Source organism: Lactuca saligna, chromosome 2 (assembly GCF_052625555.1).
Source record: "Lactuca saligna cultivar CGN05327 chromosome 2, ASM5262555v1, whole genome shotgun sequence".
Taxonomy (NCBI): Eukaryota; Viridiplantae; Streptophyta; class Magnoliopsida; order Asterales; family Asteraceae; genus Lactuca; species Lactuca saligna.
In genome coordinates, this window is record NC_136418.1 from 177,142,434 (window position 1) to 177,152,052 (window position 9,619).

Here is a 9,619-nt window from a genome sequence, read left to right on the forward strand (position 1 = left end):
GTTGCCTCGTATTGTATTATCCCCTAGTAAATTCCGTGATACCTAGACAATAGGGTCAAAATATTACTAAAGGAAAATGTTTTCCATATCCAGATTTGCCAACATATGTGTATCAGCTTAAAGGTAACTCGAAAAATATCATTTTGTGCACAATAAACCGGTGAACTGCCTTGTTTATTGATAATTGGTAGAAAGTAGTTGGAAAAGTAAAGAAAATAAAGGTAGTTTTGTTGATGATGTAAAAGATGGGTAACAGAAACTGGGTGGATATAATATTCATGTACAATAAAGAAGAGACAAGTGTACGTTGGTAGGGTGATTTATTTTTGTGATCACCATAAAACCATTACAAAACAAACCTTCTTTCTTTTAACACCAGACAGTATAACCCAACTCACATTTTGGTGTCCCACTAAATTTGATTGGTTTTTATATGCATCTTTATATCAATTTTCTTTTCCTTTTTTTTTTTTGATTTTTTTTCTTCTAAATACTTTTTTAGTTGAATGTGGGCCTACAGAGCACCATAGAAAAGCCTGCATAGTTGATGTGGTCCATCGATGTTTCACTGATGTGGACAAAATCTAGCATCATACACAATCATCATCATCATCAAGAATGTCAACCAACATTGATCCAACGGCTCAGAATACGGTCTTCCTAGATGCTCTTCTACTCTTCTCATAAATATTTACGTGGTTCAACAATTTGGTGATAAATCAAATGTCTTCGAACTTCTAGTCTTGTTCCTTTTATTTTTATATATTCACCATTTGGGTAGTTGACTAGTTACTAAGTTATGTGTTTGTATAGTATTTTTGTTGTCATACTGATTACTAAATGTTACACAAAAAATATTGTATAAAAATGATTAAAACGTCAATATATTTGATAAAAAAAATATCTAGCATTGGCAAGATGAAAAACGATCCCCCTAGATACTTTGAACCCAACCTTTTTGTAAGTGATATGGGGTCCGCAATCCCATTCCATACCAACAGGCCTAAGTCTGGACCATTTTAGGAAGCCTGATATCATCAATGTTCTTATTCATCATTTAATTTCTAAGGTAACTTTTACAGAATGAGAGGAATTTCACTGTTGAAATCGGATTATGGGAGTTTTCAGAAGCAAAGTCTGTTTCTATATTACATAATTTCTCATACTTCAGGCCCTATTTAAAGATTGTTAATCATAGAGTAGAGGTGCCTCTTCAGATGGATTTGCAGGTTCTTTATTTTGGCATGTCCCTTTCCCATTTAAAACATTGCTTTCATTTTGCTATAAACATGCATATATTGTTTGGTTATTTTCTTGAATTTTTTTACTATAATATCCCTTCTGTAAAATCGGTGTGATATTTCTTCTTATCACAAAGACGCAGATAAATTTGTGTTGATTTTTATGTAAAAAGCTAAGGTATTCCACTTCTAAAAGTCAGAAACGGATTCTTGTTTCGGATAAAAAGTGCAATGTAACAGAAACGATTTACTTTTGAAAATTGAATTTATTTTCTTTTTAATTCATATTTACTTGTATCAAACTATCAATATTATACGAAATTGGGTTAAATTATTGTTTATGAAATAATGTTTTACCTTTTTTGCTTAAGATATGCGATAAGGTGTCCTTTTAAACAAACAAAAAAAGCAACTTATTTTATATTACTATCACAATATATATAATTTCACGTGTGACACGTTTAAATGTGGTTGCATAATTTATGTTAATTCCATAAGTTGGGGAAAAGGTAAAACAATGTTGTCAACATTGGTAAAACATCAAACATTGTTACATAATAAAAAAAATAACATTTTTATATAGAAACATCACCAACTAAATACTAAACCTATTTTTTTCATCATATATGTTGTAAACTTGCTCCAACCAACACCAAATATTACATTAAAATAATATAACATCGAATATCTATCCCTTAAGATTAAATTTTAATGCAGTATTAAAAGTGTTACTAGCATAAAATGACAATTCAACTTTCAATTTATGTATTTTGTTTTTAATTATATATATATATATATATATATATATATATATATATATATATATATATATATATATATATATATACACACACACTAGATGTTTACCCGCACAAAATAGCGACGATAAACAACTCTTTTGGCGATTAATTTTCTTACACTTTTTTTCTTTAAAAGTACATTAACATTAATTGTTTTTGTCGATTTTAGCAATGTACTTTAAAATTACATTGCTATAATCGACGAGAATGGATCATGCTACAGGAACCATTTATGTCGATTATTGTAATGTGTTTTAAAAGTACATTGCTATTTTATGCTAAAAATAAGAGAAGAGGACCGCATTAAATTCCACCTATATACTAACCAGTATAAATTTATAGACAAAGTTTCTATCTATATAATTTAATAAATTTTTATAAATCGTTTGATTTGTCATTATCATTTTAAATTATCAGTAATGTTTTCTGTATTAAACATGGTTTTCACGGGTATTAACTTAATAGTTAATATAATTACAAGAAAAAATGTTTGAGTATAAGTTTCAAATTTAAAGATCGGAGGGGTAGTTTGTAAAAGATGTTCTTATTGGAGGATTAAGTTATGGAAGGTGTTTATTGCAATTAATAATGGCAGAAATGTCCAAAAGGTCCCCCCCAGTCCCCTACCACTAGGACTCCGTGACCATCCACAATAATGTAATTGTTACTTCAGTCCTCTAACTTTAATGACCTTCTCACTTGGGCCCCATCAACAAAATTACTCCTATTTAATATTACAACTTTGCTTCCAAACTACTACAAGTAAAACAAAAACTCAAAAAGCGTTATTGTATATTTGTATATGCTTTTAACTTACCTAATTAACAATAACTTTTCCACAGTAAATTTTCAAAATAGCATTTCATTATTTAACTAAATTTAAACAAATTATTTATTAAAAAAATATCAACGTATATTCTTACAAATTTACTCCTCATATATCTAATTTTTTTATTCTAAAAACAATCATCTTCATGTGTAATTCATCATAGCCTAAAAGAGTATATTGATTGTGTTTGATGATACATGCTTGTCCCGTGATATATTTTTCTGAGATTGTAAATCAGTTATTGTTCATCTAACTTGTCTTTTACGACACCCACACGTTGGGTTGTCCATATATTTAAATATGCAGTACACTTATATAATTTTCGTTATCTCAAATAGTACTATCATTTATAAAAACTTCTACGAATCCCCTTTTATACATTTGGTTTTATTGCACTAAATGTTAAGAAACCACGAGTCCAACTAATCATGCATACTGAAACCACGAGTCCAACTAATCATGCATACTAATATTATAACTTCAAGATCAATTTATATATATATATATATATATATATATATATATATATATATATATATATATATATATATATATATATTAAATAAAAATTTATAACATAAAAAGTTACACTTACTAACGAAAATACCTTGATTTGAAATGCTATGACATAATCTTGTAACCTTTTTATGCTTAAATTCATGCCCTATATCGTCTAAACGATCAAATTTTGTCTTAGAGCTCACTATTTCTTTGGCATAATTGAACGATTTGATATCAATTATTCTTTTTAAATTAGAAAAATAATTAATATTTCTACTTATAGATGAATTTTAACAATATAAAAACTCAAATATCATATTATTTATCGATAAGTATTTAAACATTGAGAGCGCAACACCATTAGCCTTTAACTTGATTGTTATTGTTCTTTCTTCTTCCCTCAAGGCCCCATTAACCCACTAAAATAACACTCATGAGGTTTGACCTTCTTCACCCAACTTTCAACCTCTAAAATTGACATGAATTTTAGAGCTTTACAATACAATATGGTAATCACTTCCTTTACCAACTAATTCGATCAAGGTTGTTCAAGATACTTCTCTATGTTATTAAAAAACCCTAAAAGATTTTTTTTGTTGATTATAATGATCACTAATTAATACTTTATATAAAAAAAATCTCAAATTTTAATATTTTCTTATGACTTTTACAAGGCTATTAAATTTACATGTGATCACAAACTTGCAGCAACATAGGCATCTAAAGAAAGTTTTTAACACATATGTAATGGGACAAATATATGTACTGGGAGTTATATTTCCATAGGTGACTTGTTTCTCATTTCTCAATAATAATAATTAGTAAAATAGTTTGACTCCAAATCTAAACCATACAAAAACGCCTATGAATACAAGTACTATAATATGCCCTCTCATTTTGAGCAGGAGGAGACCGAACAACCAAATTTGATCGATATTCAACAAACAAAGAGCATGAGACTTTTCGTGAATATGTCAACGTATTGGAATTTGGATGGAACATGAAAAACACAAACGTGTCCAATGACAAATTTGTTAAGAAGAAAATGGATACCAAGTTTTAATGTGTTTTGTATGTTGGTATTGGACTGGGTTGGACACCATATATAGCACTGATATTGTCGTCGTAGACAATATGGGTGATGTGAAGAGCAAAATGAAACACATAAAACAGTTTTTGAAGCTAAACAGTTTTGACACTGACACCGACATTAGCAGCACTCTAATATTCTACTTCGACTCTCAGAAGGGAGATTATGTGTTGTCATCTGGAGGATCAAGACACAAGGTTGTTGCCTATGAGAACACAATACCTTGAATATATAACAATATGTTGCAATGTATCTAGTCCAATGCATGCCAGAGTATGTTGTTAGGGTGGTTAAAAGGGATGCATATAGTTAGAGACTGTGATCAAGTGTCCCACGAACACAACCCAATATGCACTTTGATGCTTGAAGGTATGGTTTTACATGTCATGCATATAAATGCATATATGTTGCACAAAAAATAAAGATTAAGATGAGTGAATTTCAAGTACTATAATGTTTCACAAGGTTATGGTACAAGGAGAGATCAAATGTGGGGTTGTCGGTAGCATTTAGTTTGGAGTTAGTGTCGACTGAGAATAGAAAGGATCGTAATTGAGCATATTTTACCATTCAACTATCTTAGTTACATAATTATTTTGTATAGATACATGCCTTGGGTAATCAAGTAACGAATATTTTAGAAAACATTTGAGTCAAATTAATCATTGAAAAGTCACGACTCAACAAAGAAATGAATTGGTGGAAGAGGTTTTTAGAGGAGGTTATTAGTATGATGTCGTCTATGTATAAAAAGTATGTATGCTAGTTTCTCGCGCCAATGAAAAATGTGAATAATGATGATTTAGTTTTATCATGTTGAAAATCGAGCCCGAGAGAAAAGCTAACAAACTAGTAGAACCAGACTCATAAGGTCCACTTGAGGAGGTAAAATGATTTTTATCGGTGATAAGCATAATGAAGGTGATTTGTATAGGCAAACCTGAAGGGTTGATGTATGTACACAATCTCAATGAAACATCCCAAAAATCATGACAAAAAATTTCATTTTTAAACCATTAAATAAAACATAGTTATTAAAATCATTCCATCAAAACATAAGTCACAATATTCCAAACATCAAATCAGAGTATCAAAACATCAGAGTAAACATCCCAGGCTAACATTATGGTGTGTGCAATGCAGTCATCCCGAGCTCTTACCCTTGCTACCGAAAGTACCTGAAACCAAAACTGAAAGCACGAAGCTTAGTGAGTCACCCCCAAACTACCATACACCATACACATAATCATATAATCACATAATAACATATCATAGGCCCTGCCCGACATCGAACAAAGTCCGGCATCGGGCCTTGCCCGTCATCGTACAGAATCCGTCACCGGGTCTCGCCCGGCATCGAGCAAAGCTCAGGATACATATAAACATATCAACAAATACACATAAATAATCACATAACATAAACATATAAACATTCCTCCCCCCCCCCCCTCCCGCCCAGCATCGGACCGAATTTCGGAAGCATACAAACAATCCTCGGGCATTGCTCGACATCGGACCATAATTTGGAAACATACAATACAAACACATGTAAGAATCACGAAGACATTAAGCATACAAACATTCCTCGGGCACCGCCAGACATCAGATCGGAATCCGGTAACATATAAACCTACATCGGGCACTGCCCGACATCAAACCTTGGTCCAGAACATACTAGCATACATATACAGGCCGACATTGGTGCTTTCGACCCGTTCATATAGGAGGAAAACTCACCTCTCAAAGATGAATGCAAAATCTCACGGTACGAAATCTCTAATGGCTTCTCTGACGACTCCCCAAGCTATCAGTGCAAAATAACACTTAGTCAAAACTCCATAATCCTTCTTAGGGTAAAATGACCATTTTACCCCAGATCTAATTTGGACCATAACCTAGGCCTAAATCCATAACATCAATGGTCTAATTCTATAAAGCCTTTCCAAGCCCACTAATGGCCCACTTATGGCCCAATTTTTTAAATTGGGTCCAACTCCTCAAATAGGCATTCCCTTAAGCCCAAACATGTCCTTAGCCCAATAAGTGACTTTTGGTGGCCCACTAAGGCCCAATAGCTAAGAAGTCCAAGGATTGGCCCTAACGAAAACTTATATCCAGTGAGTACACGGGGCGTACTCCTCTGTACGCTAAGCGTACAACTTGCATGGCTTGTAAGATGTGCGTATGGGCTTATACGCCTAACGTACTAACTTGTTAAGCCATAGTCTAATTATTAATTACAAAAATTTTAATATTAATCTCATAAAGGCCCAAATCAATAATTTAACATTAATCTCATAGTCTAATTATTAATTACAAAATTTTTAATAATTAGCATTACCTCAAGTCACGGGTGTTACAATTCTCCTCCACTTGAATCAGACTTCGTCCTTGAAGTCTGCTGCCTTAAATAACTCCGGATAATGCTCCTTCATCTCCTCCTTAGGATCCCAAGTCCACTTAGACCCCTTGCGGTGCAAACACTGTACCTTTACCAACTCTACCCTCTTATTCCTCAACTCCTTCGTCTTCTTGTCGAGAATGGCTACTGGTCTCTAGATGTAGTTCAGGCTGTCATCCACCTGAATATCCTCTAAAGGCACCACTTCAGATTCATCCAATAATACTTACGCAGTTGGGAGACATGAAAAGTATTGTGGATCTAACTAAGCTCGACTGGAAAATCCAATCGATACGCAACACGGCCCACCCGAGCCAAAACCCTAATGGACGGATGTACTTGGGGCCCAACTTGCCCCTCTTCCTAAATCGGATGACACCTTTCCAAGGTGACACCTTCAAGAGGATCATATCCCCTACCTGAAACTCTAGGTCTGAACGGTGGTTGTCGGCATTGCTTTTCTGCTGACTCTGAGAAGTATGGGGCTTGCTTCGAACCTGATGGATATTCTCTGTGGTCTTTAGTACCACCTCAATACTCCCCATGACTCTCTGACTGACCTCGCCTCAACATATTGGGGTCCTACACTTCCTTCCGTAGAGCATCTCGAAGGGAGGTCGATCTGATAATTTTTGTTATATGAAAATTCTGCTAACGGAAGATACGTATCCCAACTCCCACCAAAATCTAATACACACGCACGTAGAGTCTGAATCATCCTCTCAATCTACCCGTCCGTCTGAGGGTGAAAAGTTGTACTGAAGTGAAGACAAGTACACATCTTGTCATAAAACCGCTTCCAAACCTGGAAGTGAAACGGAATTCTCAGTTTGACACAACCGACACCGACACTCCATGACGTGCAACCACCTCGCGTACATAGATCTCGGCTAGCTTCTCAACTGATATAATCTCCTGGATCGGGATGAAATGAGCAATCTTTCACTCTCAAGTCACTAAAAATCCTAAATTTGATCCTTTTTAGCCCTTGAGCCTTTATTAGAGGTTTTGGTGTTAAAGGTGCTTTGTTTTCTTTGAAGGAGAAGAAGAAGAAGCTCTTGTGGTGACTCATTTTGGCAGGACCGGCTCATCTTTGTGGACTAGCTGAACTTGTGAGCTCCACTAAGGTATAAAGATCCTTCCTTTTTCACTTAAGGTTACTAAATCTAGGTTTTCGCCACCTTCTTTGCATGAGATCTTGGCTTACCAAGCATGAGGTTCATAAAGTTAGCAACTTTATGAACCATTGAGTCATTGGCTGTATTAGAAACCCTGGATTTGGACTTTGGTGCAAGTTATGGCCCCCAAGCTTGAATCTTTATGGTTATATCAACTTTAAACCTAGCTAGTGGTTAAGTCATGCATTTGCCATGCATGGCTAAAAAGATATGATTTTTGTGGTCTTTTAGACTAAATAAGGCATTCTGGAAAGTCTCAACGCTCATCTTAAAAGATTAAGAGCTTAATGCTCACAAAAAAATTCTCAAGACGTGAGAGGTATAGCCTCACGATGTGAGCACGATGATTTCCCCAGTCTGAGACCCTGAGATGAGTGAACTGGATTGACTCGTTGTGTCGACCTAAGCCGAGTTGACTCTGACGACGTGAGACGTTGAAGCTCACGATGTGAGGACAAAAGGATAAGGAAGGTTAGGCCTTTTGGGCTTAACTGTGCCATTCAGATTATTTATTTTGGGACTAAGGATTTATTGGGTTTGTGAAAAGGCCATTTGAAGATTTGGCCCTAATCTAGAAAATTAGGCCATTGGTGGGCCTTTAGTGGTCCAATAGTGGGCTAGGAAAGATAAGATGGAATTAGGCCTTGGGTACAGTCTAAAATTAGACCAAGGGGTAAAATGGTCATTTTACCCTAAGAAGTATTATAGATTTTGACTGTGTGTTTATTGTGGTCATGATAGTCGGGGAGTCGTTGGAGCAGCCATGAGAGATAGCCTCGCACGAGTTTTCAGCAGTCAGCTTGAGAGGTGAGTTTTCTTTCAGCAGGAACGGGTCGAAGGCACCAATGTCAGCCCGTTTATGTATGTTAGCGTATACCGGACATCGGTTCGATGCTAGGGGTAGCCCGATGTAGATTATGTGTTCTGAACTTCGGTCCGATATCGGGCGGTCCCGAGAAGTGTATGTGTATGCTTGATGTCTTTGTGATTAATTCATGTTATGCGTTATGTCTTCTAGGCCTAGGTCCGATGTCGGGGCAAGCCCGATGCATGTTAGCTTATATGTTATGCGTTATGTGTTCTGGGCTTCGGTCCGATGTCGGGAAAAGCCGGATGTATGTTATATACTTATGTTATATGCTTATGTTATGTGCTTATGATATATGATATGTTGTGTGTATAACGGGGCAATCTCGATGTCGGGGCAAGCCCGATGTTGGGCAAGGCCCGATGCCAGATGTAGTCTAATGTTGGGGTAAGCCGATGTCGGGTTCGTCCTGATGCAGCTGGGCGGAGTCCCAAAGTTTATGTTATATGATATATGTTATCTGTCTGGTATGTGGTAGTTTGGGGGAGCTCACTACGCTTCGTGCTTACAATTTTCAGTTTTGGTTTCAGGTACTTCCGCTAGCAAAGAGAAGGGCTCCGGATGATCGCGTGGCACACATCACCGCTTCTAGCTTGGGATATTTACTCTAATGTTTGATATGATATTTTGATACATTGACATTTGTTATGATATTTTTGAGATACATGGTTTATGATTTTTATATGATAATGATGTTTATGGTTGTATTAA

The 9,619-nt window shown here is 35.3% G+C and overlaps 1 long non-coding RNA gene across 1 annotated transcript; it reads left to right on the forward strand.

The window, feature by feature from the left end:
* Window positions 1-1,053: 1,053 nt before the first annotated feature.
* Window positions 1,054-9,619, forward strand: LOC145029378 (uncharacterized). The gene is made up of 2 exons (XR_013676498.1): window positions 1,054-1,229; window positions 9,439-9,619. It is a non-coding gene; the product is annotated as an uncharacterized LOC145029378 (long non-coding RNA).